General features: G+C 42.9%; 32 non-coding genes across 32 annotated transcripts; all 32 read left to right on the top strand.

The window, feature by feature from the left end:
* Positions 1-14: 14 nt before the first annotated feature.
* trnas-gcu (transfer RNA serine (anticodon GCU)) lies at positions 15-96 on the top strand. Its single transcript has one exon. It is a non-coding gene; the product is annotated as a tRNA-Ser (tRNA).
* Positions 97-500: 404 nt separating this feature from the next.
* trnas-gcu (transfer RNA serine (anticodon GCU)) lies at positions 501-582 on the top strand. Its single transcript has one exon. It is a non-coding gene; the product is annotated as a tRNA-Ser (tRNA).
* An 800-nt stretch (positions 583-1,382) lies between these two features.
* Positions 1,383-1,464, top strand: trnas-gcu (transfer RNA serine (anticodon GCU)). The gene has a single exon. It is a non-coding gene; the product is annotated as a tRNA-Ser (tRNA).
* Positions 1,465-1,860: 396 nt separating this feature from the next.
* trnas-gcu (transfer RNA serine (anticodon GCU)) lies at positions 1,861-1,942 on the top strand. Its single transcript has one exon. It is a non-coding gene; the product is annotated as a tRNA-Ser (tRNA).
* An 807-nt stretch (positions 1,943-2,749) lies between these two features.
* On the top strand, positions 2,750-2,831 carry trnas-gcu (transfer RNA serine (anticodon GCU)). The gene has a single exon. It is a non-coding gene; the product is annotated as a tRNA-Ser (tRNA).
* A 404-nt stretch (positions 2,832-3,235) lies between these two features.
* trnas-gcu (transfer RNA serine (anticodon GCU)) lies at positions 3,236-3,317 on the top strand. Its single transcript has one exon. It is a non-coding gene; the product is annotated as a tRNA-Ser (tRNA).
* Positions 3,318-4,117: 800 nt separating this feature from the next.
* Positions 4,118-4,199, top strand: trnas-gcu (transfer RNA serine (anticodon GCU)). Its single transcript has one exon. It is a non-coding gene; the product is annotated as a tRNA-Ser (tRNA).
* Positions 4,200-4,595: 396 nt separating this feature from the next.
* On the top strand, positions 4,596-4,677 carry trnas-gcu (transfer RNA serine (anticodon GCU)). Its single transcript has one exon. It is a non-coding gene; the product is annotated as a tRNA-Ser (tRNA).
* Positions 4,678-5,484: 807 nt separating this feature from the next.
* Positions 5,485-5,566, top strand: trnas-gcu (transfer RNA serine (anticodon GCU)). Its single transcript has one exon. It is a non-coding gene; the product is annotated as a tRNA-Ser (tRNA).
* A 1,284-nt stretch (positions 5,567-6,850) lies between these two features.
* trnas-gcu (transfer RNA serine (anticodon GCU)) lies at positions 6,851-6,932 on the top strand. The gene has a single exon. It is a non-coding gene; the product is annotated as a tRNA-Ser (tRNA).
* A 404-nt stretch (positions 6,933-7,336) lies between these two features.
* Positions 7,337-7,418, top strand: trnas-gcu (transfer RNA serine (anticodon GCU)). Its single transcript has one exon. It is a non-coding gene; the product is annotated as a tRNA-Ser (tRNA).
* Positions 7,419-8,225: 807 nt separating this feature from the next.
* trnas-gcu (transfer RNA serine (anticodon GCU)) lies at positions 8,226-8,307 on the top strand. Its single transcript has one exon. It is a non-coding gene; the product is annotated as a tRNA-Ser (tRNA).
* Positions 8,308-8,711: 404 nt separating this feature from the next.
* On the top strand, positions 8,712-8,793 carry trnas-gcu (transfer RNA serine (anticodon GCU)). Its single transcript has one exon. It is a non-coding gene; the product is annotated as a tRNA-Ser (tRNA).
* A 398-nt stretch (positions 8,794-9,191) lies between these two features.
* trnas-gcu (transfer RNA serine (anticodon GCU)) lies at positions 9,192-9,273 on the top strand. Its single transcript has one exon. It is a non-coding gene; the product is annotated as a tRNA-Ser (tRNA).
* Positions 9,274-9,671: 398 nt separating this feature from the next.
* Positions 9,672-9,753, top strand: trnas-gcu (transfer RNA serine (anticodon GCU)). Its single transcript has one exon. It is a non-coding gene; the product is annotated as a tRNA-Ser (tRNA).
* Positions 9,754-10,151: 398 nt separating this feature from the next.
* trnas-gcu (transfer RNA serine (anticodon GCU)) lies at positions 10,152-10,233 on the top strand. Its single transcript has one exon. It is a non-coding gene; the product is annotated as a tRNA-Ser (tRNA).
* Positions 10,234-11,040: 807 nt separating this feature from the next.
* On the top strand, positions 11,041-11,122 carry trnas-gcu (transfer RNA serine (anticodon GCU)). The gene has a single exon. It is a non-coding gene; the product is annotated as a tRNA-Ser (tRNA).
* A 404-nt stretch (positions 11,123-11,526) lies between these two features.
* trnas-gcu (transfer RNA serine (anticodon GCU)) lies at positions 11,527-11,608 on the top strand. Its single transcript has one exon. It is a non-coding gene; the product is annotated as a tRNA-Ser (tRNA).
* Positions 11,609-12,409: 801 nt separating this feature from the next.
* trnas-gcu (transfer RNA serine (anticodon GCU)) lies at positions 12,410-12,491 on the top strand. The gene has a single exon. It is a non-coding gene; the product is annotated as a tRNA-Ser (tRNA).
* A 404-nt stretch (positions 12,492-12,895) lies between these two features.
* On the top strand, positions 12,896-12,977 carry trnas-gcu (transfer RNA serine (anticodon GCU)). Its single transcript has one exon. It is a non-coding gene; the product is annotated as a tRNA-Ser (tRNA).
* Positions 12,978-13,375: 398 nt separating this feature from the next.
* On the top strand, positions 13,376-13,457 carry trnas-gcu (transfer RNA serine (anticodon GCU)). Its single transcript has one exon. It is a non-coding gene; the product is annotated as a tRNA-Ser (tRNA).
* Positions 13,458-14,264: 807 nt separating this feature from the next.
* trnas-gcu (transfer RNA serine (anticodon GCU)) lies at positions 14,265-14,346 on the top strand. The gene has a single exon. It is a non-coding gene; the product is annotated as a tRNA-Ser (tRNA).
* A 404-nt stretch (positions 14,347-14,750) lies between these two features.
* Positions 14,751-14,832, top strand: trnas-gcu (transfer RNA serine (anticodon GCU)). Its single transcript has one exon. It is a non-coding gene; the product is annotated as a tRNA-Ser (tRNA).
* A 799-nt stretch (positions 14,833-15,631) lies between these two features.
* On the top strand, positions 15,632-15,713 carry trnas-gcu (transfer RNA serine (anticodon GCU)). The gene has a single exon. It is a non-coding gene; the product is annotated as a tRNA-Ser (tRNA).
* Positions 15,714-16,117: 404 nt separating this feature from the next.
* Positions 16,118-16,199, top strand: trnas-gcu (transfer RNA serine (anticodon GCU)). Its single transcript has one exon. It is a non-coding gene; the product is annotated as a tRNA-Ser (tRNA).
* A 398-nt stretch (positions 16,200-16,597) lies between these two features.
* trnas-gcu (transfer RNA serine (anticodon GCU)) lies at positions 16,598-16,679 on the top strand. The gene has a single exon. It is a non-coding gene; the product is annotated as a tRNA-Ser (tRNA).
* An 807-nt stretch (positions 16,680-17,486) lies between these two features.
* trnas-gcu (transfer RNA serine (anticodon GCU)) lies at positions 17,487-17,568 on the top strand. The gene has a single exon. It is a non-coding gene; the product is annotated as a tRNA-Ser (tRNA).
* Positions 17,569-17,972: 404 nt separating this feature from the next.
* trnas-gcu (transfer RNA serine (anticodon GCU)) lies at positions 17,973-18,054 on the top strand. The gene has a single exon. It is a non-coding gene; the product is annotated as a tRNA-Ser (tRNA).
* A 799-nt stretch (positions 18,055-18,853) lies between these two features.
* trnas-gcu (transfer RNA serine (anticodon GCU)) lies at positions 18,854-18,935 on the top strand. Its single transcript has one exon. It is a non-coding gene; the product is annotated as a tRNA-Ser (tRNA).
* An 807-nt stretch (positions 18,936-19,742) lies between these two features.
* On the top strand, positions 19,743-19,824 carry trnas-gcu (transfer RNA serine (anticodon GCU)). Its single transcript has one exon. It is a non-coding gene; the product is annotated as a tRNA-Ser (tRNA).
* A 404-nt stretch (positions 19,825-20,228) lies between these two features.
* On the top strand, positions 20,229-20,310 carry trnas-gcu (transfer RNA serine (anticodon GCU)). Its single transcript has one exon. It is a non-coding gene; the product is annotated as a tRNA-Ser (tRNA).
* A 398-nt stretch (positions 20,311-20,708) lies between these two features.
* On the top strand, positions 20,709-20,790 carry trnas-gcu (transfer RNA serine (anticodon GCU)). The gene has a single exon. It is a non-coding gene; the product is annotated as a tRNA-Ser (tRNA).
* Positions 20,791-20,796: the final 6 nt, after the last annotated feature.

Raw genomic sequence — 20,796 nt, 5'->3', positions numbered from 1 at the left:
AACAAATGCAGTAGGACGAGGTCGCCGAGTGTTTAAGGCGATGGACTGCTAATCCATTGTGCTCTGCACGCATGGGTTCGAATCCCATTCTCGTCGCATTTACCTGATGCTCGCTTACCATGTCAGTGTTTGGAGAAAGGCTCAGATCGTCAAGAAAACCTCATTGATGCATTCAAAGAGTCATTTTGCAACGACACGCAGGTGCATCCTGCTGATTTCGATTGTGCAGCAGTTGTTTATCAATCTGGTCATTTTCCACTATTCGCAGGCACAAAATTAATTAAGTTTTAGTGGAGAATGCGGGCGTTGATCCCGCTACTTCTCGCATGCTAAGCGAGCGCTCTACCATTTGAGCTAATTCCCCAACACATAATGCAAACTTGTGTACTTGACCTAAATGCCCCCCTGCATTTAACGCCTTTACAAACTTCCCAGGAATATGAAAAACATGCTACAATATTGACATTCATTTAATCATCCCATGAAAACAAAAGAAATAGGACGAGGTGGCCGAGTGGTTAAGATGATGGACTGCTAAACCATTGTGCTCTGCACGCATGGGTTCGAATTCCATTCTCGTCGAATTTACCTGATGCTCTCTTACCATGTCAGTGTTTGCAGAAATGTCGTCAAGAAAACCGCATTGATGCATTCAACGAGTCATTTTGCAACGACACGCAGGTGCATCCTGCTGATTTCGATTGTGCAGCAGTTGTTTATCAATCTGGTCATTTTCCACTATTCGCAGGCACAAAATAATTAAGTTTTAGTGGAGAATGCGGGCGTTGATCCCGCTACTTCTCGCATGCTAAGCGAGCGCTCTACCATTTGAGCTAATTCCCCAACACATAATGCAAACTTGTGTACTTGACCTAAGTGCCCCCCTGCATTTAACGCCTTTACAAAATTCCCAGGAACATGAAAAACATGCTACAATATTGACAATTATCTAATCATCTTATGAAAACAAAAGAAATAGGACGAGGTGGCCGAGTGGTTAAGATGATGGACTGCTAATCCATTGTGCTCAGATCATCAAGAAAAAACACATTAATGCCATTCAACAAGTCCTTTTGCAATGACACGTTGGTGCATCCTGCTGATTCAAAGTGAGCAATGTTTGTTTACAAATCTGGTCGTTTTCCATTAATCACAGGCACATAATTAATTAAGCTTTGGTGGAGAATGCGGGCATTGATCCCGCTACTTCTCGCATGCTAAACTCTACCATTTGAGCTATTCCCCCAACTCGAAATGAAAATTTGTGTACTTGGCCTAAGTGCCCCCCTGCATTTAACGCCTTTACAAACTTCCCAGGAACATGAAAAACATGCTACAATATTGACAATTATCTAATCATCCTATGAAAACAATGGCAGTAGGACGAGGTGGCCGAGTGGTTAAGGCGATGGACTGCTAATCCATTGTGCTCTTCACGCATGGGTTCGGATCCCATTCTCGTCGCATTTACCTGATGCTCGCTTACCATGTCAGTGTTTGGAGAAAGGCTCAGATCGTCAAGAAAACCTCATTGATGCATTCAACGAGTCATTTTGCAACGACACGCAGGTGCATCCTGCTGATTTCGATTGTGCAGCAGATGTTTATCAATCTGGTGATTTTCCACTATTCACAGGCACATAATTAATTAAGCTTTGGTGGAGAATGCGGGCATTGATCCCGCTACTTCTCGCATGCTAAGCTCTACCATTTGAGCTAATCCCCCAACTCGAAATGAAAATGTGTACTTGGCCTAAGTGCCCCCCTGTATTTAACGCCTTTACAAACTTCCCAGGAACATGAAAAACATGCTACAATATTGACAATTATCTAATCATCCTATGAAAACAAAGGCAGTAGGACGAGGTGGCCGAGTGGTTAAGGCGATGGACTGCTAATCCATTGTGCTCTGCACGCATGGGTTCGAATCCCATTCTCGTCGCATTTACCTGATGCTCGCTTACCATGTCAGTGTTTGGAGAAAGGCTCAGAGCGTCAAGAAAACCTCATTGATGAATTCAACGAGTCATTTTGCAACGACACGCAGGTGCATCCTGCTGATTTCGATTGTGCAGCAGTTGTTTATCAATCTGGTCATTTTCCACTATTCGCAAGCACAAAATTAATTAAGTTTTAGTGGAGAATGCGGGCGTTGATCCCGCTACTTCTCGCATGCTAAGCGAGCGCTCTACCATTTGAGCTAATTCCCCAACACATAATGCAAACTTGTGTACTTGACCTAAGTGCCCCCCTGCATTTAACGCCTTTACAAACTTCCCAGGAATATGAAAAACATGCTACAATATTGACATTCATTTAATCATCCCATGAAAACAAAAGAAATAGGACGATGTGGCCGAGTGGTTAAGATGATGGACTGCTAAACCATTGTGCTCAGATCATCAAGAAAAAACACATTAATGCCATTCAACAAGTCCTTTTGCAATGACACGTTGGTGCATCCTGCTGATTCAAAGTGAGCAATGTTTGTTTACAAATCTGGTCGTTTCCCATTAATCACAGGCACATAATTAATTAAGCTTTGGTGGAGAATGCGGGCATTGATCCCGCTACTTCTCGCATGCTAAGCTCTACCATTTGAGCTAATCCCCCAACTCAAAATAAAACTTTGTGTACTTGGCCTAAGTGCCCCCCTGCATTTAACGCCTTTACAAACTTCCCAGGAACATGAAAAACATTCTACAATATTGACAATTATCTAATCATCCTAAGAAAACAAATGCAGTAGGACGAGGTCGCCGAGTGTTTAAGGCGATGGACTGCTAATCCATTGTGCTCTGCACGCATGGGTTCGAATCCCATTCTCGTCGCATTTACCTGATGCTCGCTTACCATGTCAGTGTTTGGAGAAAGGCTCAGATCGTCAAGAAAACCTCATTGATGCATTCAAAGAGTCATTTTGCAACGACACGCAGGTGCATCCTGCTGATTTCGATTGTGCAGCAGTTGTTTATCAATCTGGTCATTTTCCACTATTCGCAGGCACAAAATTAATTAAGTTTTAGTGGAGAATGCGGGCGTTGATCCCGCTACTTCTCGCATGCTAAGCGAGCGCTCTACCATTTGAGCTAATTCCCCAACACATAATGCAAACTTGTGTACTTGACCTAAATGCCCCCCTGCATTTAACGCCTTTACAAACTTCCCAGGAATATGAAAAACATGCTACAATATTGACATTCATTTAATCATCCCATGAAAACAAAAGAAATAGGACGAGGTGGCCGAGTGGTTAAGATGATGGACTGCTAAACCATTGTGCTCTGCACGCATGGGTTCGAATTCCATTCTCGTCGAATTTACCTGATGCTCTCTTACCATGTCAGTGTTTGCAGAAATGTCGTCAAGAAAACCGCATTGATGCATTCAACGAGTCATTTTGCAACGACACGCAGGTGCATCCTGCTGATTTCGATTGTGCAGCAGTTGTTTATCAATCTGGTCATTTTCCACTATTCGCAGGCACAAAATAATTAAGTTTTAGTGGAGAATGCGGGCGTTGATCCCGCTACTTCTCGCATGCTAAGCGAGCGCTCTACCATTTGAGCTAATTCCCCAACACATAATGCAAACTTGTGTACTTGACCTAAGTGCCCCCCTGCATTTAACGCCTTTACAAAATTCCCAGGAACATGAAAAACATGCTACAATATTGACAATTATCTAATCATCTTATGAAAACAAAAGAAATAGGACGAGGTGGCCGAGTGGTTAAGATGATGGACTGCTAATCCATTGTGCTCAGATCATCAAGAAAAAACACATTAATGCCATTCAACAAGTCCTTTTGCAATGACACGTTGGTGCATCCTGCTGATTCAAAGTGAGCAATGTTTGTTTACAAATCTGGTCGTTTTCCATTAATCACAGGCACATAATTAATTAAGCTTTGGTGGAGAATGCGGGCATTGATCCCGCTACTTCTCGCATGCTAAACTCTACCATTTGAGCTATTCCCCCAACTCGAAATGAAAATTTGTGTACTTGGCCTAAGTGCCCCCCTGCATTTAACGCCTTTACAAACTTCCCAGGAACATGAAAAACATGCTACAATATTGACAATTATCTAATCATCCTATGAAAACAAAGGCAGTAGGACGAGGTGGCCGAGTGGTTAAGGCGATGGACTGCTAATCCATTGTGCTCTTCACGCATGGGTTCGGATCCCATTCTCGTCGCATTTACCTGATGCTCGCTTACCATGTCAGTGTTTGGAGAAAGGCTCAGATCGTCAAGAAAACCTCATTGATGCATTCAACGAGTCATTTTGCAACGACACGCAGGTGCATCCTGCTGATTTCGATTGTGCAGCAGATGTTTATCAATCTGGTGATTTTCCACTATTCACAGGCACATAATTAATTAAGCTTTGGTGGAGAATGCGGGCATTGATCCCGCTACTTCTCGCATGCTAAGCTCTACCATTTGAGCTAATCCCCCAACTCGAAATGAAAATGTGTACTTGGCCTAAGTGCCCCCCTGTATTTAACGCCTTTACAAACTTCCCAGGAACATGAAAAACATGCTACAATATTGACAATTATCTAATCATCCTATGAAAACAAAGGCAGTAGGACGAGGTGGCCGAGTGGTTAAGGCGATGGACTGCTAATCCATTGTGCTCTGCACGCATGGGTTCGAATCCCATTCTCGTCGCATTTACCTGATGCTCGCTTACCATGTCAGTGTTTGGAGAAAGGCTCAGAGCGTCAAGAAAACCTCATTGATGAATTCAACGAGTCATTTTGCAACGACACGCAGGTGCATCCTGCTGATTTCGATTGTGCAGCAGTTGTTTATCAATCTGGTCATTTTCCACTATTCGCAAGCACAAAATTAATTAAGTTTTAGTGGAGAATGCGGGCGTTGATCCCGCTACTTCTCGCATGCTAAGCGAGCGCTCTACCATTTGAGCTAATTCCCCAACACATAATGCAAACTTGTGTACTTGACCTAAGTGCCCCCCTGCATTTAACGCCTTTACAAACTTCCCAGGAATATGAAAAACATGCTACAATATTGACATTCATTTAATCATCCCATGAAAACAAAAGAAATAGGACGAGGTGGCCGAGTGGTTAAGATGATGGACTGCTAAACCATTGTGCTCAGATCATCAAGAAAAAACACATTAATGCCATTCAACAAGTCCTTTTGCAATGACACGTTGGTGCATCCTGCTGATTCAAAGTGAGCAATGTTTGTTTACAAATCTGGTCGTTTCCCATTAATCACAGGCACATAATTAATTAAGCTTTGGTGGAGAATGCGGGCATTGATCCCGCTACTTCTCGCATGCTAAGCTCTACCATTTGAGCTAATCCCCCAACTCAAAATAAAACTTTGTGTACTTGGCCTAAGTGCCCCCCTGCATTTAACGCCTTTACAAACTTCCCAGGAACATGAAAAACATTCTACAATATTGACAATTATCTAATCATCCTAAGAAAACAAATGCAGTAGGACGAGGTCGCCGAGTGTTTAAGGCGATGGACTGCTAATCCATTGTGCTCTGCACGCATGGGTTCGAATCCCATTCTCGTCGCATTTACCTGATGCTCGCTTACCATGTCAGTGTTTGGAGAAAGGCTCAGATCGTCAAGAAAACCTCATTGATGCATTCAAAGAGTCATTTTGCAACGACACGCAGGTGCATCCTGCTGATTTCGATTGTGCAGCAGTTGTTTATCAATCTGGTCATTTTCCACTATTCGCAGGCACAAAATTAATTAAGTTTTAGTGGAGAATGCGGGCGTTGATCCCGCTACTTCTCGCATGCTAAGCGAGCGCTCTACCATTTGAGCTAATTCCCCAACACATAATGCAAACTTGTGTACTTGACCTAAATGCCCCCCTGCATTTAACGCCTTTACAAACTTCCCAGGAATATGAAAAACATGCTACAATATTGACATTCATTTAATCATCCCATGAAAACAAAAGAAATAGGACGAGGTGGCCGAGTGGTTAAGATGATGGACTGCTAAACCATTGTGCTCTGCACGCATGGGTTAGAATTCCATTCTCGTCGAATTTACCTGATGCTCTCTTACCATGTCAGTGTTTGCAGAAATGTCGTCAAGAAAACCGCATTGATGCATTCAACGAGTCATTTTGCAACGACACGCAGGTGCATCCTGCTGATTTCGATTGTGCAGCAGTTGTTTATCAATCTGGTCATTTTCCACTATTCGCAGGCACAAAATAATTAAGTTTTAGTGGAGAATGCGGGCGTTGATCCCGCTACTTCTCGCATGCTAAGCGAGCGCTCTACCATTTGAGCTAATTCCCCAACACATAATGCAAACTTGTGTACTTGACCTAAGTGCCCCCCTGCATTTAACGCCTTTACAAAATTCCCAGGAACATGAAAAACATGCTACAATATTGACAATTATCTAATCATCTTATGAAAACAAAAGAAATAGGACGAGGTGGCCGAGTGGTTAAGATGATGGACTGCTAATCCATTGTGCTCAGATCATCAAGAAAAAACACATTAATGCCATTCAACAAGTCATTTTGCAATGACAAGTTGGTGCATCCTGCTGATTCAAAGTGAGCAATGTTTGTTTACAAATCTGGTCGTTTTCCATTAATCACAGGCACATAATTAATTAAGCTTTGGTGGAGAATGCGGGCATTGATCCCGCTACTTCTCGCATGCTAAGCTCTACCATTTGAGCTAATCCCCCAACTCGAAATGAAAATGTGTACTTGGCCTAAGTGCCCCCCTGTATTTAACGCCTTTACAAACTTCCCAGGAACATGAAAAACATGCTACAATATTGACAATTATCTAATCATCCTATGAAAACAAAGGCAGTAGGACGAGGTGGCCGAGTGGTTAAGGCGATGGACTGCTAATCCATTGTGCTCTGCACGCATGGGTTTGAATCCCATTCTCGTCGCATTTACCTGATGCTCGCTTACCATGTCAGTGTTTGGAGAAAGGCTCAGATTGTCAAGAAAACCTCATTGATGCATTCAAAGAGTCATTTTGCAACAACACGCAGGTGCATCCTGCTGATTTCGATTGTGCAGCAGTTGTTTATCAATCTGGTCATTTTCCACTATTCGCAGGCACAAAATTAATTAAGTTTTAGTGGAGAATGCGGGCGTTGATCCCGCTACTTCTCGCATGCTAAGCGAGCGCTCTACCATTTGAGCTAATTCCCCAACACATAATGCAAACTTGTGTACTTGACCTAAGTGCCCCCCTGCATTTAACGCCTTTACAAACTTCCCAGGAACATGAAAAACATTCTACAATATTGACAATTATCTAATCATCCTAAGAAAACAAAGGCAGTAGGACGAGGTGGCCGAGTGGTTGAGGCGATGGACTGCTAATCCATTGTGCTCTGCACGCATGGGTTCGAATCCCATTCTCGTCGCATTTACCTGATGCTCGCTTACCATGTCAGTGTTTGGAGAAAGGCTCAGATCGTCAAGAAAACCTCATTGATGAATTCAACGAGTCATTTTGCAACGACACGCAGGTGCATCCTGCTGATTTCGATTGTGCAGCAGTTGTTTATCAATCTGGTCATTTTCCACTATTCGCAGGCACAAAATTAATTAAGTTTTAGTGGAGAATGCGGGCGTTGATCCCGCTACTTCTCGCATGCTAAGCGAGCGCTCTACCATTTGAGCTAATTCCCCAACACATAATGCAAACTTGTGTACTTGACCTAAGTGCCCCCCTGCATTTAACGCCTTTACAAAATTCCCAGGAACATGAAAAACATGCTACAATATTGACAATTATCTCATCATCCTATGAAAACAAAAGAAATAGGACGAGGTGGCCGAGTGGTTAAGATGATGGACTGCTAATCCATTGTGCTCAGATCATCAAGAAAAAACACATTAATGCCATTCAACAAGTCCTTTTGCAATGACACGTTGGTGCATCCTGCTGATTCAAAGTGAGCAATGTTTGTTTACAAATCTGGTCGTTTTCCATTAATCACAGGCACATAATTAATTAAGCTTTGGTGGAGAATGCGGGCATTGATCCCGCTACTTCTCGCATGCTAAACTCTACCATTTGAGCTATTCCCCCAACTCGAAATGAAAATTTGTGTACTTGGCCTAAGTGCCCCCCTGCATTTAACGCCTTTACAAACTTCCCAGGAACATGAAAAACATGCTACAATATTGACAATTATCTAATCATCCTATGAAAACAAAGGCAGTAGGACGAGGTGGCCGAGTGGTTAAGGCGATGGACTGCTAATCCATTGTGCTCTTCACGCATGGGTTCGAATCCCATTCTCGTCGCATTTACCTGATGCTCGCTTACCATGTCAGTGTTTGGAGAAAGGCTCAGATCGTCAAGAAAACCTCATTGATGCATTCAAAGAGTCATTTTGCAACGACACGCAGGTGCATCCTGCTGATTTCGATTGTGCAGCAGATGTTTATCAATCTGGTGATTTTCCACTATTCGCAGGCACAAAATTAATTAAGTTTTAGTGGAGAATGCGGGCGTTGATCCCGCTACTTCTCGCATGCTAAGCGAGCGCTCTACCATTTGAGCTAATTCCCCAACACATAATGCAAACTTGTGTACTTGACCTAAATGCCCCCCTGCATTTAACGCCTTTACAAACTTCCCAGGAATATGAAAAACATGCTACAATATTGACATTCATTTAATCATCCCATGAAAACAAAAGAAATAGGACGAGGTGGCCGAGTGGTTAAGATGATGGACTGCTAAACCATTGTGCTCTGCACGCATGGGTTCGAATTCCATTCTCGTCGAATTTACCTGATGCTCTCTTACCATGTCAGTGTTTGCAGAAATCTCGTCAAGAAAACCGTATTGATGCATTCAACGAGTCATTTTGCAACGACGTGCAGGTGCATCCTGCTGATTTCGATTGTGCAGCAGTTGTTTATCAATCTGGTCATTTTCCACTATTCGCAGGCACAAAATTAATTAAGTTTTAGTGGAGAATGCGGGCGTTGATCCCGCTACTTCTCGCATGCTAAGCGAGCGCTCTACCATTTGAGCTAATTCCCCAACACATAATGCAAACTTGTGTACTTGACCGAAGTGCCCCCCTGCATTTAACGCCTTTACAAAATTCCCAGGAACATGAAAAACATGCTACAATATTGACATTCATTTAATCATCCCATGAAAACAAAAGGAATAGGACGAGGTGGCCGAGTGGTTAAGATGATGGACTGCTAAACCATTGTGCTCTGCACGCATGGGTTCGAATTCCATTCTCGTCGAATTTACCTGATGCTCTCTTACCATGTCAGTGTTTGCAGAAATGTCGTCAAGAAAACCGCATTGATGCATTCAACGAGTCATTTTGCAACGACACGCAGGTGCATCCTGCTGATTTCGATTGTGCAGCAGTTGTTTATCAATCTGGTCATTTTCCACTATTCGCAGGCACAAAATTAATTAAGTTTTAGTGGAGAATGCGGGCATTGATCCCGCTACTTCTCGCATGCTAAGCGAGCGCTCTACCATTTGAGCTAATTCCCCAACACATAATGCAAACTTGTGTACTTGACCTAAATGCCCCCCTGCATTTAACGCCTTTACAAACTTCCCAGGAATATGAAAAACATGCTACAATATTGACATTCATTTAATCATCCCATGAAAACAAAAGAAATAGGACGAGGTGGCCGAGTGGTTAAGATGATGGACTGCTAAACCATTGTGCTCTGCACGCATGGGTTCGAATTCCATTCTCGTCGAATTTACCTGATGCTCTCTTACCATGTCAGTGTTTGCAGAAATGTCGTCAAGAAAACCGCATTGATGCATTCAACGAGTCATTTTGCAACGACACACAGGTGCATCCTGCTGATTTCGATTGTGCAGCAGTTGTTTATCAATCTGGTCATTTTCCACTATTCGCAGGCACAAAATTAATTAAGTTTTAGTGGAGAATGCGGGCGTTGATCCCGCTACTTCTCGCATGCTAAGCGAGCGCTCTACCATTTGAGCTAATTCCCCAACACATAATGCAAACTTGTGTACTTGACCTAAGTGCCCCCCTGCATTTAACGCCTTTACAAAATTCCCAGGAACATGAAAAACATGCTACAATATTGACAATTATCTAATCATCCTAAGAAAATAAAGGCAGTAGGACGAGGTGGCCGAGTGGTTGAGGCGATGGACTGCTAATCCATTGTGCTCTGCACGCATGGGTTCGAATCCCATTCTCGTCGCATTTACCTGATGCTCGCTTACCATGTCAGTGTTTGGAGAAAGGCTCAGATCGTCAAGAAAACTTCATTGATGAATTCAACGAGTCATTTTGCAACGACACGCAGGTGCATCCTGCTGATTTCGATTGTGCAGCAGTTGTTTATCAATCTGGTCATTTTCCACTATTCGCAGGCACAAAATTAAATAAGTTTTAGTGGAGAATGCGGGCGTTGATCAAGCTACTTCTCGCATGCTAAGCGAGCGCTCTACCATTTGAGCTAATTCCCCAACACATAATGCAAACTTGTGTACTTGACCTAAATGCCCCCCTGCATTTAACGCCTTTACAAACTTCCCAGGAATATGAAAAACATGCTACAATATTGACATTCATTTAATCATCCCATGAAAACAAAAGAAATAGGACGAGGTGGCCGAGTGGTTAAGATGATGGACTGCTAAACCATTGTGCTCAGATCATCAAGAAAAAACACATTAATGCCATTCAACAAGTCCTTTTGCAATGACACGTTGGTGCATCCTGCTGATTCAAAGTGAGCAATGTTTGTTTACAAATCTGGTCGTTTCCCATTAATCACAGGCACATAATTAATTAAGCTTTGGTGGAGAATGCGGGCATTGATCCCGCTACTTCTCGCATGCTAAGCTCTACCATTTGAGCTAATCCCCCAACTCGAAATGAAACTTTGTGTACTTGGCCTAAGTGCCCCCCTGCATTTAACGCCTTTACAAACTTCCCAGGAACATGAAAAACATTCTACAATATTGACAATTATCTAATCATCCTAAGAAAACAAAGGCAGTAGGACGAGGTGGCCGAGTGGTTGAGGCGATGGACTGCTAATCCATTGTGCTCTGCACGCATGGGTTCGAATCCCATTCTCGTCGCATTTACCTGATGCTCGCTTACCATGTCAGTGTTTGGAGAAAGGCTCAGATCGTCAAGAAAACTTCATTGATGAATTCAACGAGTCATTTTGCAACGACACGCAGGTGCATCCTGCTGATTTCGATTGTGCAGCAGTTGTTTATCAATCTGGTCATTTTCCACTATTCGCAGGCACAAAATTAATTAAGTTTTAGTGGAGAATGCGGGCGTTGATCCCGCTACTTCTCGCATGCTAAGCGAGCGCTCTACCATTTGAGCTAATTCCCCAACACATAATGCAAACTTGTGTACTTGACCTAAATGCCCCCCTGCATTTAACGCCTTTACAAACTTCCCAGGAATATGAAAAACATGCTACAATATTGACATTCATTTAATCATCCCATGAAAACAAAAGAAATAGGACGAGGTGGCCGAGTGGTTAAGATGATGGACTGCTAAACCATTGTGCTCTGCACGCATGGGTTCGAATTCCATTCTCGTCGAATTTACCTGATGCTCTCTTACCATGTCAGTGTTTGCAGAAATGTCGTCAAGAAAACCGCATTGATGCATTCAACGAGTCATTTTGCAACGACACGCAGGTGCATCCTGCTGATTTCGATTGTGCAGCAGTTGTTTATCAATCTGGTCATTTTCCACTATTCGCAGGCACAAAATTAATTAAGTTTTAGTGGAGAATGCGGGCGTTGATCCCGCTACTTCTCGCATGCTAAGCGAGCGCTCTACCATTTGAGTTAATTCCCCAACACATAATGCAAACTTGTGTACTTGACCTAAGTGCCCCCCTGCATTTAACGCCTTTACAAAATTCCCAGGAACATGAAAAACATGCTACAATATTGACAATTATCTCATCATCCTATGAAAACAAAAGAAATAGGACGAGGTGGCCGAGTGGTTAAGATGATGGACTGCTAATCCATTGTGCTCAGATCATCAAGAAAAAACACATTAATGCCATTCAACAAGTCCTTTTGCAATGACACGTTGGTGCATCCTGCTGATTCAAAGTGAGCAATGTTTGTTTACAAATCTGGTCGTTTTCCATTAATCACAGGCACATAATTAATTAAGCTTTGGTGGAGAATGCGGGCATTGATCCCGCTACTTCTCGCATGCTAAGCTCTACCATTTGAGCTAATCCCCCAACTCGAAATGAAAATTTGTGTACTTGGCCTAAGTGCCCCCCTGTATTTAACGCCTTTACAAACTTCCCAGGAACATGAAAAACATGCTACAATATTGACAATTATCTAATCATCTTATGAAAACAAAGGCAGTAGGACGAGGTGGCCGAGTGGTTAAGGCGATGGACTGCTAATCCATTGTGCTCTGCACGCATGGGTTCGAATCCCATTCTCGTCGCATTTACCTGATGCTCCCTTACCATGTCAGTATTTGGAGAAAGGCTCAGATCGTCAAGAAAACCTCATTGATGCATTCAACGAGTCATTTTGCAACGACACGCAGGTGCATCCTGCTGATTTCGATTGTGCAGCAGATGTTTATCAATCTGGTGATTTTCCACTATTCGCAGGCACAAAATTCATTAAGTTTTAGTGGAGAATGCGGGCATTGATCCCGCTACTTCTCGCATGCTAAGCGAGCGCTCTACCATTTGAGCTAATTCCCCAACACATAATGCAAACTTGTGTACTTGACCTAAATGCCCCCCTGCATTTAACGCCTTTACAAACTTCCCAGGAATATGAAAAACATGCTACAATATTGACATTCATTTAATCATCCCATGAAAACAAAAGAAATAGGACGAGGTGGCCGAGTGGTTAAGATGATGGACTGCTAAACCATTGTGCTCTGCACGCATGGGTTCGAATTCCATTCTCGTCGAATTTACCTGATGCTCTCTTACCATGTCAGTGTTTGCAGAAATGTCGTCAAGAAAACCACATTGATGCATTCAACGAGTCATTTTGCAACGACACGCAGGTGCATCCTGCTGATTTCGATTGTGCAGCAGTTGTTTATCAATCTGGTCATTTTCCACTATTTGCAGGCACAAAATTAATTAAGTTTTAGTGGAGAATGCGGGCGTTGATCCCGCTACTTCTCGCATGCTAAGCGAGCGCTCTACCATTTGAGCTAATTCCCCAACACATAATGCAAACTTGTGTACTTGACCTAAGTGCCCCCCTGCATTTAACGCCTTTACAAAATTCCCAGGAACATGAAAAACATTCTACAATATTGACAATTATCTAATCATCCTAAGAAAACAAAGGCAGTAGGACGAGGTGGCCGAGTGGTTGAGGCGATGGACTGCTAATCCATTGTGCTCTGCACGCATGGGTTCGAATCCCATTCTCGTCGCATTTACCTGATGCTCGCTTACCATGTCAGTGTTTGGAGAAAGGCTCAGAGCGTCAAGAAAACCTCATTGATGAATTCAACGAGTCATTTTGCAACGACACGCAGGTGCATCCTGCTGATTTCGATTGTGCAGCAGTTGTTTATCAATCTGGTCATTTTCCACTATTCGCAAGCACAAAATTAATTAAGTTTTAGTGGAGAATGCGGGCGTTGATCCCGCTACTTCTCGCATGCTAAGCGAGCGCTCTACCATTTGAGCTAATTCCCCAACACATAATGCAAACTTGTGTACTTGACCTAAGTGCCCCCCTGCATTTAACGCCTTTACAAACTTCCCAGGAATATGAAAAACATGCTACAATATTGACATTCATTTAATCATCCCATGAAAACAAAAGAAATAGGACGAGGTGGCCGAGTGGTTAAGATGATGGACTGCTAAACCATTGTGCTCAGATCATCAAGAAAAAACACATTAATGCCATTCAACAAGTCCTTTTGCAATGACACGTTGGTGCATCCTGCTGATTCAAAGTGAGCAATGTTTGTTTACAAATCTGGTCGTTTCCCATTAATCACAGGCACATAATTAATTAAGCTTTGGTGGAGAATGCGGGCATTGATCACGCTACTTCTCGCATGCTAAGCTCTACCATTTGAGCTAATCCCCCAACTCGAAATAAAACTTTGTGTACTTGGCCTAAGTGCCCCCCTGCATTTAACGCCTTTACAAACTTCCCAGGAACATGAAAAACATTCTACAATATTGACAATTATCTAATCATCCTAAGAAAACAAATGCAGTAGGACGAGGTCGCCGAGTGTTTAAGGCGATGGACTGCTAATCCATTGTGCTCTGCACGCATGGGTTCGAATCCCATTCTCGTCGCATTTACCTGATGCTCGCTTACCATGTCAGTGTTTGGAGAAAGGCTCAGATCGTCAAGAAAACCTCATTGATGCATTCAAAGAGTCATTTTGCAACGACACGCAGGTGCATCCTGCTGATTTCGATTGTGCAGCAGTTGTTTATCAATCTGGTCATTTTCCACTATTCGCAGGCACAAAATTAATTAAGTTTTAGTGGAGAATGCGGGCGTTGATCCCGCTACTTCTCGCATGCTAAGCGAGCGCTCTACCATTTGAGCTAATTCCCCAACACATAATGCAAACTTGTGTACTTGACCTAAATGCCCCCCTGCATTTAACGCCTTTACAAACTTCCCAGGAATATGAAAAACATGCTACAATATTGACATTCATTTAATCATCCCATGAAAACAAAAGAAATAGGACGAGGTGGCCGAGTGGTTAAGATGATGGACTGCTAAACCATTGTGCTCTGCACGCATGGGTTCGAATTCCATTCTCGTCGAATTTACCTGATGCTCTCTTACCATGTCAGTGTTTGCAGAAATGTCGTCAAGAAAACCGCATTGATGCATTCAACGAGTCATTTTGCAACGACACGCAGGTGCATCCTGCTGATTTCGATTGTGCAGCAGTTGTTTATCAATCTGGTCATTTTCCACTATTCGCAGGCACAAAATTAATTAAGTTTTAGTGGAGAATGCGGGCGTTGATCCCGCTACTTCTCGCATGCTAAGCGAGCGCTCTACCATTTGAGCTAATTCCCCAACACATAATGCAAACTTGTGTACTTGACCTAAGTGCCCCCCTGCATTTAACGCCTTTACAAAATTCCCAGGAACATGAAAAACATGCTACAATATTGACAATTATCTAATCATCTTATGAAAACAAAAGAAATAGGACGAGGTGGCCGAGTGGTTAAGATGATGGACTGCTAATCCATTGTGCTCAGATCATCAAGAAAAAACACATTAATGCCATTCAACAAGTCATTTTGCAATGACAAGTTGGTGCATCCTGCTGATTCAAAGTGAGCAATGTTTGTTTACAAATCTGGTCGTTTTCCATTAATCACAGGCACATAATTAATTAAGCTTTGGTGGAGAATGCGGGCATTGATCCCGCTACTTCTCGCATGCTAAGCTCTACCATTTGAGCTAATCCCCCAACTCGAAATGAAAATGTGTACTTGGCCTAAGTGCCCCCCTGTATTTAACGCCTTTACAAACTTCCCAGGAACATGAAAAACATGCTACAATATTGACAATTATCTAATCATCCTATGAAAACAAAGGCAGTAGGACGAGGTGGCCGAGTGGTTAAGGCGATGGACTGCTAATCCATTGTGCTCTGCACGCATGGGTTCGAATCCCATTCTCGTCGCATTTACCTGATGCTCGCTTACCATGTCAGTGTTTGGAGAAAGGCTCAGAGCGTCAAGAAAACCTCATTGATGAATTCAACGAGTCATTTTGCAACGACACGCAGGTGCATCCTGCTGATTTCGATTGTGCAGCAGTTGTTTATCAATCTGGTCATTTTCCACTATTCGCAAGCACAAAATTAATTAAGTTTTAGTGGAGAATGCGGGCGTTGATCCCGCTACTTCTCGCATGCTAAGCGAGCGCTCTACCATTTGAGCTAATTCCCCAACACATAATGCAAACTTGTGTACTTGACCTAAATGCCCCCCTGCATTTAACGCCTTTACAAACTTCCCAGGAATATGAAAAACATGCTACAATATTGACATTCATTTAATCATCCCATGAAAACAAAAGAAATAGGACGAGGTGGCCGAGTGGTTAAGATGATGGACTGCTAAACCATTGTGCTCTGCACGCATGGGTTCGAATTCCATTCTCGTCGAATTTACCTGATGCTCTCTTACCATGTCAGTGTTTGCAGAAATGTCGTCAAGAAAACCACATTGATGCATTCAACGAGTCATTTTGCAACGACACGCAGGTGCATCCTGCTGATTTCGATTGTGCAGCAGTTGTTTATCAATCTGGTCATTTTCCACTATTTGCAGGCACAAAATTAATTAAGTTTTAGTGGAGAATGCGGGCGTTGATCCCGCTACTTCTCGCATGCTAAGCGAGCGCTCTACCATTTGAGCTAATTCCCCAACACATAATGCAAACTTGTGTACTTGACCTAAGTGCCCCCCTGCATTTAACGCCTTTACAAAATTCCCAGGAACATGAAAAACATTCTACAATATTGACAATTATCTAATCATCCTAAGAAAACAAAGGCAGTAGGACGAGGTGGCCGAGTGGTTGAGGCGATGGACTGCTAATCCATTGTGCTCTGCACGCATGGGTTCGAATCCCATTCTCGTCGCATTTACCTGATGCTCGCTTACCATGTCAGTGTTTGGAGAAAGGCTCAGAGCGTCAAGAAAACCTCATTGATGAATTCAACGAGTCATTTTGCAACGACACGCAGGTGCATCCTGCTGATTTCGATTGTGCAGCAGTTGTTTATCAATCTGGTCATTTTCCACTATTCGCAAGCACAAAATTAATTAAGTTTTAGTGGAGAATGCGGGCGTTGATCCCGCTACTTCTCGCATGCTAAGCGAGCGCTCTACCATTTGAGCTAATTCCCCAACACATAATGCAAACTTGTGTACTTGACCTAAGTGCCCCCCTGCATTTAACGCCTTTACAAACTTCCCAGGAATATGAAAAACATGCTACAATATTGACATTCATTTAATCATCCCATGAAAACAAAAGAAATAGGACGAGGTGGCCGAGTGGTTAAGATGATGGACTGCTAAACCATTGTGCTCAGATCATCAAGAAAAAACACATTAATGCCATTCAACAAGTCCTTTTGCAATGACACGTTGGTGCATCCTGCTGATTCAAAGTGAGCAATGTTTGTTTACAAATCTGGTCGTTTCCCATTAATCACAGGCACATAATTAATTAAGCTTTGGTGGAGAATGCGGGCATTGATCACGCTACTTCTCGCATGCTAAGCTCTACCATTTGAGCTAATCCCCCAACTCGAAATAAAACTTTGTGTACTTGGCCTAAGTGCCCCCCTGCATTTAACGCCTTTACAAACTTCCCAGGAACATGAAAAACATTCTACAATATTGACAATTATCTAATCATCCTAAGAAAACAAATGCAGTAGGACGAGGTCGCCGAGTGTTTAAGGCGATGGACTGCTAATCCATTGTGCTCTGCACGCATGGGTTCGAATCCCATTCTCGTCGCATTTACCTGATGCTCGCTTACCATGTCAGTGTTTGGAGAAAGGCTCAGATCGTCAAGAAAACCTCATTGATGCATTCAAAGAGTCATTTTGCAACGACACGCAGGTGCATCCTGCTGATTTCGATTGTGCAGCAGTTGTTTATCAATCTGGTCATTTTCCACTATTCGCAGGCACAAAATTAATTAAGTTTTAGTGGAGAATGCGGGCGTTGATCCCGCTACTTCTCGCATGCTAAGCGAGCGCTCTACCATTTGAGCTAATTCCCCAACACATAATGCAAACTTGTGTACTTGACCTAAATGCCCCCCTGCATTTAACGCCTTTACAAACTTCCCAGGAATATGAAAAACATGCTACAATATTGACATTCATTTAATCATCCCATGAAAACAAAAGAAATAGGACGAGGTGGCCGAGTGGTTAAGATGATGGACTGCTAAACCATTGTGCTCTGCACGCATGGGTTCGAATTCCATTCTCGTCGAATTTACCTGATGCTCTCTTACCATGTCAGTGTTTGCAGAAATGTCGTCAAGAAAACCGCATTGATGCATTCAACGAGTCATTTTGCAACGACACGCAGGTGCATCCTGCTGATTTCGATTGTGCAGCAGTTGTTTATCAATCTGGTCATTTTCCACTATTCGCAGGCACAAAATTAATTAAGTTTTAGTGGAGAATGCGGGCGTTGATCCCGCTACTTCTCGCATGCTAAGCGAGCGCTCTACCATTTGAGCTAATTCCCCAACACATAATGCAAACTTGTGTACTTGACCTAAGTGCCCCCCTGCATTTAACGCCTTTACAAAATTCCCAGGAACATGAAAAACATGCTACAATATTGACAATTATCTAATCATCTTATGAAAACAAAAGAAATAGGACGAGGTGGCCGAGTGGTTAAGATGATGGACTGCTAATCCATTGTGCTCAGATCATCAAGAAAAAACACATTAATGCCATTCAACAAGTCATTTTGCAATGACAAGTTGGTGCATCCTGCTGATTCAAAGTGAGCAATGTTTGTTTACAAATCTGGTCGTTTTCCATTAATCACAGGCACATAATTAATTAAGCTTTGGTGGAGAATGCGGGCATTGATCCCGCTACTTCTCGCATGCTAAGCTCTACCATTTGAGCTAATCCCCCAACTCGAAATGAAAATGTGTACTTGGCCTAAGTGCCCCCCTGTATTTAACGCCTTTACAAACTTCCCAGGAACATGAAAAACATGCTACAATATTGACAATTATCTAATCATCCTATGAAAACAAAGGCAGTAGGACGAGGTGGCCGAGTGGTTAAGGCGATGGACTGCTAATCCATTGTGCTCTGCACGCATGGGTTCGAATCCCATTCTCGTCGCATTTACCTGATGCTCGCTTACCATGTCAGTGTTTGGAGAAAGGCTCAGAGCGTCAAGAAAACCTCATTGATGAATTCAACGAGTCATTTTGCAACGACACGCAGGTGCATCCTGCTGATTTCGATTGTGCAGCAGTTGTTTATCAATCTGGTCATTTTCCACTATTCGCAAGCACAAAATTAATTAAGTTTTAGTGGAGAATGCGGGCGTTGATCCCGCTACTTCTCGCATGCTAAGCGAGCGCTCTACCATTTGAGCTAATTCCCCAACACATAATGCAAACTTGTGTACTTGACCTAAGTGCCCCCCTGCATTTAACGCCTTTACAAACTTCCCAGGAATATGAAAAACATGCTACAATATTGACATTCATTTAATCATCCCATGAAAACAAAAGAAATAGGACGAGGTGGCCGAGTGGTTAAGATGATGGACTGCTAAACCATTGTGCTCAGATCATCAAGAAAAAACACATTAATGCCATTCAACAAGTCCTTTTGCAATGACACGTTGGTGCATCCTGCTGATTCAAAGTGAGCAATGTTTGTTTACAAATCTGGTCGTTTCCCATTAATCACAGGCACATAATTAATTAAGCTTTGGTGGAGAATGCGGGCATTGATCCCGCTACTTCTCGCATGCTAAGCTCTACCATTTGAGCTAATCCCCCAACTCAAAATAAAACTTTGTGTACTTGGCCTAAGTGCCCCCCTGCATTTAACGCCTTTACAAACTTCCCAGGAACATGAAAAACATTCTACAATATTGACAATTATCTAATCATCCTAAGAAAACAAATGCAGTAGGACGAGGTCGCCGAGTGTTTAAGGCGATGGACTGCTAATCCATTGTGCTCTGCACGCATGGGTTCGAATCCCATTCTCGTCGCATTTACCTGATGCTCGCTTACCATGTCAGTGTTTGGAGAAAGGCTCAGATCGTCAAGAAAACCTCATTGATGCATTCAAAGAGTCATTTTGCAACGACACGCAGGTGCATCCTGCTGATTTCGATTGTGCAGCAGTTGTTTATCAATCTGGTCATTTTCCACTATTCGCAGGCACAAAATTAATTAAGTTTTAGTGGAGAATGCGGGCGTTGATCCCGCTACTTCTCGCATGCTAAGCGAGCGCTCTACCATTTGAGCTAATTCCCCAACACATAATGCAAACTTGTGTACTTGACCTAAATGCCCCCCTGCATTTAACGCCTTTACAAACTTCCCAGGAATATGAAAAACATGCTACAATATTGACATTCATTTAATCATCCCATGAAAACAAAAGAAATAGGACGAGGTGGCCGAGTGGTTAAGATGATGGACTGCTAAACCATTGTGCTCTGCACGCATGGGTTCGAATTCCATTCTCGTCGAATTTACCTGATGCTCTCTTACCATGTCAGTGTTTGCAGAAATGTCGTCAAGAAAACCGCATTGATGCATTCAACGAGTCATTTTGCAACGACACGCAGGTGCATCCTGCTGATTTCGATTGTGCAGCAGTTGTTTATCAATCTGGTCATTTTCCACTATTCGCAGGCACAAAATTAATTAAGTTTTAGTGGAGAATGCGGGCGTTGATCCCGCTACTTCTCGCATGCTAAGCGAGCGCTCTACCATTTGAGCTAATTCCCCAACACATAATGCAAACTTGTGTACTTGACCTAAGTGCCCCCCTGCATTTAACGCCTTTACAAAATTCCCAGGAACATGAAAAACATGCTACAATATTGACAATTATCTAATCATCCTAAGAAAACAAAGGCAGTAGGACGAGGTGGCCGAGTGGTTGAGGCGATGGACTGCTAATCCATTGTGCTCTGCACGCATGGGTTCGAATCCCATTCTCGTCGCATTTA

Source organism: Gasterosteus aculeatus, chromosome 13 (genome assembly GCF_964276395.1).
Source record: "Gasterosteus aculeatus chromosome 13, fGasAcu3.hap1.1, whole genome shotgun sequence".
NCBI lineage: Eukaryota > Metazoa > Chordata > Actinopteri > Perciformes > Gasterosteidae > Gasterosteus > Gasterosteus aculeatus.
Note: the sequence above shows the minus strand (reverse complement) of the source record. Positions and strands in the feature narration are given on the sequence as shown.